This window comes from Tupaia chinensis, unplaced genomic scaffold (assembly GCF_000334495.1).
Source record: "Tupaia chinensis unplaced genomic scaffold, TupChi_1.0 Scaffold000549_1, whole genome shotgun sequence".
NCBI classification, from domain to species: domain Eukaryota; kingdom Metazoa; phylum Chordata; class Mammalia; order Scandentia; family Tupaiidae; genus Tupaia; species Tupaia belangeri.
Genome location: NW_006160061.1, coordinates 574,643 through 584,131, shown reverse-complemented (window position 1 = coordinate 584,131; position 9,489 = coordinate 574,643).

The following is a 9,489-nucleotide window of genomic DNA, read 5'->3' as shown; positions in this document are numbered from 1 at the left end:
CTGAACCTCAGTATACCTTATGATGTGATTTTCAGATCTATGATATAAATATTTTGGATATATAAACATTTTATATATCTATGTACATGTATACATTGAGTATATATCTGATCTGTACAAAGTAGTTACACATATTATGAATGTATTTAATACCACTGTGTGCACTTAAAATTCAAGGTTGACACATATGTAAACCTGCATGTAAGAAAGCATATTTTAAAAAATATATATGAAGGTATTAAGAAATGACAGCATATTTTAGCATAAAATAAGGCATGTATATAATGCTTCTGCTGGACAATGAAATAAAACTTAAAATAAGGAAAACATAGCAAAAAGAATCTCCACGTATTTGGGAATTTAAAAAATAAGGTCTAAATAACTCATGAAACACTTCAAGAAGAAATGGAGATAAAAATTAGAAAATATTTATACCTCAATGATAATGCAAATACTCTAAGTCAAAATTTTGGGATTTAACTAAACCCACTATAAGACAATAATGGCCTTAAATGCCTATATTAGAAAAGAAGAAAAAGAAAAACTAGAAATCAATTAGTAGAGTTTCTAATTTATGCAGGGAGAAAAGAATAATGAAGTTATCCAAAGAAAACAGAAAAGAAGTAAACTTAAGGGCAGAAAATTTTTAAATGGTAAATAGGGCCAGCTCTGTGGCTTGTGAGTAAGGGAGCTGGATTCTACATGGCCAATCATGGTTCAAATCTCAGTCTCGTGGGGCTTAAAAGACATGTGGGGTGTGCCTGAGTGTATGTGCCCCCAAACTGACAGGACAAAGAAATGGAAGAGAAGGGATACTGGTGTGGCCATGACCCATTGGGATACTGGTGTGGCCATGACCCATTGGAAGGGGGGGTGCTTTTTCTCTTTCCTACTCTATTTTTCTTTCATTCTTTCTCTGGTTAGTACATGCACCCTCTGACATTAAAAATAGAAAAGAAACAAAAGCTACCCTGAAGAGGGCTAGAGAAAGTGGGAAATGAAGAGTTGCTGCCAAAAGGTATGTAGTTTTAGCTATGCAAGGTAAGTTCTATAGATCTGCTATACAATATTATGTCTATCGTTAACAATATTGTGTTGTATACTTAACATTTCTCCAGTAGGGTAATCTCATGCTAAATGTTCTCATCACAATAATCATAATAAAAAAAACAGAAATAGTACAGTAAAAAATAAACAAAATTAATACTTTTAAGTAAATTAACAACCAAGTCTTTGGAAGATTAATAAGGGAAGCTTTATTAGATTCCAGAATTATAACATTCTGACAATAATCTTGAAAATACTTTTTAGAAAATTATAACTTAAAGAATAAAGTAAAAAAGAAATAGAAAGTCTGACTAATCCTATTAAATGAAATTGATCCAGTTGTCAACAGTTTAAACATTAGAGGAAAACACAATAATAATGAAGCAGAACTAAAAATCACTGAACTAAGTTAAGACCAACCTATGTCGTAAATATATAGAGAGGATAACTTTACCAAACAATTCAGCAGTAAATAGTCTTGATTTTATTCACACTGTTCTAAAGAAGAGTCTAAGTAAGATAGTTCCTCAATTTTATATTTTGGTAAAGCTGTACCTTGACACAACCTGTCAAGAATAGTTGAGAGAAGAAAATTTGAGGTAATTATTTTTTTATAAACAAACACTTTGTAAAAATTCTAATTAAAATTTTACCAAATGTAACAAAGAAAAATATGCATATATAAGTTTTTCTTAAGAATGCAGTATAACAAAGTTAAAACATGTATTAGTGTAATTTATCACAATCAAAATTAGCGGTTTTTGTTTTTTAATTTGCTATAGGGTAAGTACACTCACCAGAGAGAGAGGGAGAGAGAGAGAAGCAGAGAAAGTGAGAAAACAGCTTCCTCTTCCTCCTCCCCCCTGTCCAGGGGGAATGGCCATGCCATAATCCTTTCTCTTCCATTCTCCTCTCAGGATTTCGGGCACACAGACAAACTTGCCTGGCATGATTTTTCAAGTCACTGGATTTGAAACTTGAACTGAGCAGTTAATTATGTGGGATCCAGCTGCTTTAACCACTATATTACCAGTTGGCCCAGCAGTTTTTATAGTATATAATTATCCTAGTACATGCATTAAAGTAATTCAATAGACTCAAGACTAATTAATAATACAAACTCTTAGCAAATAGGGATAAAAAGAATCTTCTTAATATGATAAAAATTTGGCCACCAAAAATCACATACCTGAAACAAGATAGTTTATAATAAAATATTTAAAACACTGCCTTTAAGTCAGGAACAAGACCTCAATGCTTTCTTTTATTCATCATCGTACTGGAGTCTCTGCTAAATTAATAAGGCGTGCAAAAGAAATAATTGTATAAGGTTTAGAAAGAAAGAAAACTGTTACCATTTGTCAAGATTATAATTATGCATAAGAAAGTTCAAGAGACAATACAGAAAATGATTAATAGTTTAAAAATCAAAGAAATTCATGTATACAAAGTGAACACAATTAAAAATTTATTTTGAGATTATAACAATCATGACAGCAACAAAAGTACAAGGAATAGACATAACATCGTAGAGGCAAGATTTTTTGTTTTGTTTTAATTGCCAGAGGATACATGTACACCCTGGAGAGAATGAAAGAGAGAGAGAGAAAGCCACCCCCAGCTGGGTTCGGCCACACTGCAATCCTTTTTCCTCCATCTCTTAATCTTAGGAGGATCCTGGAAACATGCACACATGTGCCTGGTGTGTTATTTAAACTTCCAGTGGTTGACACCCACCGATGGTGTAGTGGTTACATCACTGGACTCTCACATAGTAGTATGCAGTTCATGTCTTGGACCTGGTGACTAAAACTCACTCCAGACTCAAGCGCATACATGTCTAAGATCCCAAGAGGAGAATGGAGGAGAATGGATCACTCTCCTTGGAGGGGTGATTTCTCACTTTCTGTCTCTCTGGCTCTCTGGCAATCTCCTGCCTTCTATAGAAAAAAATCTCTCTTAAAAATACAAAAACTGCCAGGATTTGAACCATAGTCAGCCATGTGACATGTGGCTTCCTATGCATGACACTTAACCACTGTGCTGTAAGACCAGCAAGACCTAAAATGTGAAAATTAAACATTTTTATTTAAAATCACCATAGAAGACCCACTTAAATGGAGCAGTATATTAGTTATAAATGGCAATGCTTACTGTATATAAATATTTCTTCTTCTTATTTATGTATAATTTAAAACACCAAAACAGGCATTTATCACTTTTGTGGAACATAATTAGCCAATCTGAAAAGATATGTTAAACTATGAGGGTCTGGAATAGTTTGGATAAGGCTCTTGAAAAAGAAAAATGGAAATGACCCACTCATTGTGTAAGATGTCAAAGTATGCTATAAAATTATGTTAAATAGAGTTTAATGTAAAAAATGATGTCAAAACAATCATATCAAGTCATGTATATGAGGGGACTTCAAGAAGTTTGTGGGAAAATGGCATTAAAGTATGAGTTTATTTTGGTGCAAAAAAATTTGAAATCCATGCATAGCTTTTCATAATAAGCATTGTCCATGAATTGTTGGACTTATTCTAAGTGAGTTCTTGGTACATGAAAGCTGTAGGATTGCCAGTTAGTGAACATTGGATGTCTATTCAGTAAATGGCTATAGGGTAGCTGGCTATCGATATGGAAATAAGTAATACCTAAAATATTCCTACTCTTTACCAGCAGAAACAAAGATTATTATTATTATTATTTTCATTATTACTGTTTGGCCAGAGGATGTGCATACTCAGAGAGAGTGTACTCACAGAAGGAGAAAAGAAGAGAGAAAGAGCGAGAGGGAGGGAGAAAGCACCACCCATTGGGACATGGTCACACCATAATTTCTCTTCCATTTCTCTACCTTGTCAGGACTTGGGGCATGCACACACATGTATGTGCCCAGCTTGTTTTTCTAGCCACCATGGCCGGTATTTGAACCATGCAGTGGCCCTGTGGTATCAGCCGCCTTAACCATTCAGCCACAGAACCTGTGCTACAATAAAGATAACTAAAATAAAATAAAGGTACATTTTTGTGTACCTATATTGATTAAACGAACTACACAAAAAAGAATGAAAAAACAATCATTTACATAGACAAGATAATTGTAACCCAGAAACTTATATCTGGAATATACAAAGAATTTCTATCAATCAATGAGAAAAAGACAAGTTAACTGACTAAAAAGTTGGGCAAAGATAAGGCAGTTCATAGAAGAGAACATAAATGGCAAACAGACTTTGGAAAGGATGTTAGACTTCATTAGGGTATACAAACTAAAACTACAGTAAACTATCTGACTTGCAGAAAATAGTGTCTGATAAAATCAAGCGCTAGGAAACCAGATTGCCTGCACATTGCCTGTTGTAGAATAAATTGGTAGAGAAATTTGAACACACATTTTGATGAGTAGTTTGGAAAATTTGGCATGCATTTTAAAACTGCATGCATCTGAATTGCCAGTAGTCTTTTGTTAAAGAAACTCCTGCATATGTGCCTGAGAAAACATTGAAAGGCATGCTAACTTTAGCACTGTTTATAGAAGCAAGTATGTGAGAGAGCCAAAGAGTTGAAAACAATCCGAGTATTTCATTGAATAACCAAGCTGTTGTTTATTCACAAATGATGTACCTACATCAACATGTATAATTCTTAAAAATAGAATGTTGATGGAAAAAAACAAATTACACTATGGCACTTAAAGCATAATACCATTTATGTAAAATTATATACACAAAAATAGCATTGCATATTGTAATAGATATATTTATATATAACAAAAGTATGGAAACCACCTGAATGAAAATACAAACTGCAAGATAGTGTTCATGAAGAGTGAAGGGGAAAAGAATGGGATTGCAACAGCACTTACTCATAGTGTTTTATGTTTTGTTTTATTTTTTAATTATTTGATTTTATATATAATAATAATCATCAATTTTTAAATTGCTGCAGGGTACATGTGCTCACCAGGAAAAACAAGACAGAGACAGAAAGAAAGAGAGAGAGAAAGTCACCAGGTCTGGGACTCTAACCACAGTTGTCCATGTGGGAGTCAAGCATCTTAACTACCATGTCACATGCTGGCCCCTCATTCTTAATGCCAGAGTGTACATGTATGCAAGAGGGGCAGAGCACACAAGAGTAAGCACCCCCCAGGCCCTGGTCATGTTGTAATTGTTTTTCCTCCAATTCTCCATCCTGGCAGAATCCTGGGCACATGTGTGGTTTTAAGTCAAAGAGGCCAGGCCTAGAAATCTAGTTGACTATGTGGGATCCAACTTCCTCTGTGAAGTGCTTAACCATGCACTTTGGGTTTGGTCTGGTTTATGTTTTTAACTAAAGAAAATTGAATCATATGTAGAAAAATATTAACATGTCCTTAGCACCAATGGCATCTACAGATTTCCATCATTATTTTTGATTAAAACATTTTGTAATAAAAATTTAAAACAACAAAACATAAAATACTGTGAGTGCTTCAACATTCAGGTGCCATAAGATCACAGAATTACACACGCACAGCAAACTATTCAGTGTCCATGAATGAGAGAATGCATTCTGATTTGGTGTCATTGGCATACTACTTTCAGGAGGAGGTAATGCAATGGGTCGGAACTTGATAAAGGTTTTGTTTTTATAGAAATATCAAAATTCTTACAAAAGAATGTTGTTTACTTCCCTGCTACTCCAAAGGAGACACATGTATCTGAAATTGCATATTGTCTGTGAAAATATGATATTGAGCATACACCTGCCATTCACATGTAAGTTTTCAGTAATGGTACACATACAAAAAGTGACATAGCTATACCTGACAATAAAGACAGTTTAATAAACCTGACAAATAGTGCTCTAAGTTACAGTATACAATTTCTATCATATAAAATGTTACAAAGGCGTGATGAGCAATTGTAATCAATACTTCTCATATAACATTCTATTTGAGTCTAGTCATATGAGATTGGCTCTTACCTCTTCTGAGTCATTCTGTTTTACTCTCTCATGTTCCTTCAGCAGTGATTATTCCAATCTGTCATTGTGTTACAGAAACACACACACACACACACACACACACACGTCCTAGCTCACCGCAATGCCCTAAATTTCCTTCAGTATTACTAATTTTGTTTATTAGGTCATATAAGGTCTAATTTAGTTGAATTTATGATTTAATATAAATAGTAAGGCTGAAGATAAAATATGAATAATGACTTGATCATTACATTACTCCATTAATATGGAAAGCTCTATAAACGGCTTCATCTAGGCTTCATCTTCTCACCGTCAATCAACATTGGAGATGGAGAGTTTTTAAATAATTGTTTTTTAAATTGATACTTGCTCAGCTTTGTAGTTGCCATGTCTTGGAAATCCATAAAGCCAAAATATTTAAAGTACAAGACTACGTGGCATAGAATTTCTATGAAGCAGACTGATTTCTACATATTTACATTTTTTAACAATGACTACTATGAAATACAGATTTAGGGTTTGTGCTAATTTAATGGTGCTAAATTAGTTAATTTCAGAAGGCTGCTGGACCCCACATGGCCAAATCAGTGGTTTGAGTCCCAGGTCCCAGTCTTTAGGTCCTGGAGCATCATGTATGGAAAACCCAGTGCTGCAAGTGAAAGCTATCGTAAATCCTCATTCTTCTATACAGTACCATGGAGAGAACTAACAGAAAAAGAAACTAAATGATAATCATTTTATTTACACGATGTTTATGTAAGTTTACTCTGTACTGCAATCTTCAAAGTTATGTTTATTACTAAAATTCTCTGAGAAAGTCCACATCTGGTGTACATTTTATTTCCATCTTGGAACATTTTACATGTTTAGTTGGTGTGCACAATTGAGCTGAGCCTATAATGTTTTATGAGATTGAAAAAAAAAAACTCTCTACTTGAGCATATGTGTAGAACTGAACAATTCAAATAAGTTCTCTTACTATCTGACTTAGCGGAGTCAAAATTATAACATCCTGGATTTAAAGATATTGTCAAGGTATGTTTGTATTTGTATTCCTACCGCAGGAAATACTCTAAGAAATAGCCTAAAGAAATGTACTGGAAATTCTTATTTTCATACACAATTTTGCCTTTCCAATTGATTAACAATCATAGGGATATTGCTCAGTTTTGCAGAATTTTAAGGTATCTCAAGCAGCAAATTACTAAGGTTAATAAAAACTAAAATTCATTTTTCTATAACACCAAGAAAAATAATGTCATTCTTACTTACTTGGAAATGTATTTGTTTTTAAAAATTTTTAGACTCTATCCTATTAACAGTTAATTAGGTTTTAGATTTTAAACAACAAATGACTCATGTTGCTATCATGAAAGTTACAATATGGTCAGGGTGATCAGAAACAAGCACATGGAAAGTTCCGGAATAAAAGGCCAATGTAGATGAGATAACTGCAGTAGTAATAAAGGATACTCCATGAAGAATCTTAAAGGGAAAATGTAAGAGGTCACAATAGGCTGGAGTGGTGAGGGAATCTATAGAGTTTTGAGTTGCAGAAGTTTATAGTGAAAGAAAGGTTTTGATCAAACTTCTAGGGAAAAAATGCATAAAACAAGGCCAGAGAGAAAGGGAATAATAAATAAAGATTAAGCTAAAAAGAGACCAAAGAAAGATGGAGGAAAAAGGAAATTAAGAGGTAAAGTTAGACATTAACCTTAAGACAAAAGATGAGTTCTATTCACTAAGGAAGATGGGCAGAAGGAGAAGATGAGTAAAAGTCTGGAATATTTGGAACTTAAAACCAACAAAAATTGCATAATATACAGTGATCGTATTATTCGAAATTGAAGATGTTAGACTATTTTCCCAACTATAAACTGCAGATCCACATGGTTTGAGGTACTTCATCAGCGTTCCTGCTCCCAGTCCTTCATATCTTGCTTTATTTTTCTCCAGTTTGTTTTGATCATCATCTCACATATTATGTTCTTGTTTATTATCTCCCAAGTGGAAAATTATTTCAGAAAGACAAGGATTATTCTAATTTGTTATTCAAAAACTGTTACACCTTAAACAATGTCTGGTATTTAGAGCACATTCAATAAATATTTGTTGAATGAATGAACCAATAAATTATCTACTTTGGTTTTCCTTCATTTCCTTAATACCCTTATTTCTAATTAAGGACAGATTTAAATGATAAAGAATAAGGCATTACATGGCAAAATCAAGGATGATAAAAAGGATTGCTTCTTCTAAGAAGACCCCAGAAGCAATAAAAAAGCATGAATGTGGAGTGGGCAATATCTCTCTATCTCTAGAGTGATCTAGAGAGATGCTCTTTTATTTTTTTAGAGGCTTTTGCTATAGGGCATGCATGCTCACCAGACAGAGAGAGACAGAGAGACAGAGAGTGAGAAATCATCCCCCAGGGGGAATGGCCATGCCACAATCCCTTTTTCTCCATTCTCCTCTCGGGATCTTGGGCACACATGCACACTCGCCTGGCCTGAGTTTTAAGCCACCGGGTCTGGGATGCAAACCATGGTTGACTACATGGGAGTCCAGCGACATAGCCATTACGCTAATTGCTGGTCCCCTGAGAGAGATGCTCTTTTATAAAATACTTTATTATGAAATACTCTTATAAAATCCCAGTTGTGAGCCAGCTGGTAGCATGGTAGTTAAGGCTACTGGATCCCACATGGCCAACTTAGTGGTTTAAGTCCCAGACATGGTGGTTTGAGAAATACACTGGGCACCTTTGTGTGCATGCCCAAAATCCCAAGAGGAGACTAGAGAAGAGACTGTGGTATGGTTATTCCCTTTATGTGTGTGTGTAGGGGGGGGCGGGGGGAGGATGGGTGTTTATTTCTCACTTTCCCTTTCTGTCTCTGGTGAGCACATGTGCCCTATGGCAAAAACCTGAAGAAAAAAATTTTTAAAAAAAGAACAGAAGTTTGTGTAGTTTATGGAGGTCCAAGGCCAAGAGGTACATTTGGTCAATATCTTGTTGATAGGGACTCCCTGCAGTCTTGATGTGGTGTGGGCTACCACACATTTTAAAAAAAATAATAATAATAAAAGCAAGAACACAGCATACATGCTTGTGTGTCCCATTTTTTAAAAATAAAGTTACTCTGGGAGCCTCAGTCTGATGATATCATCTAACCCCAATCACCTCCCAAAGGTCCCTCCTTTCAATATCATGATCAGATTAAGCCTCTTCCCTCTTAGTATAGTTACAATGGCCCAGCAAATTTCAGCACATAAATTTCTGGGGAACAAATATTTCCAACCATAGCAATAATTTTTGGAAGCACAAAATTCTGTTCAGAGAAGGGAAGATTCAAGTTTGATGAAGTGAAGATAGTGAGTAACTGAGATTTGTGGGTTTGCCCTATAATCAGGGAGAGAAAACCAAGCATCTCTTTCATTGTTGTTATGAGAGCACATTGCCTAGCTATT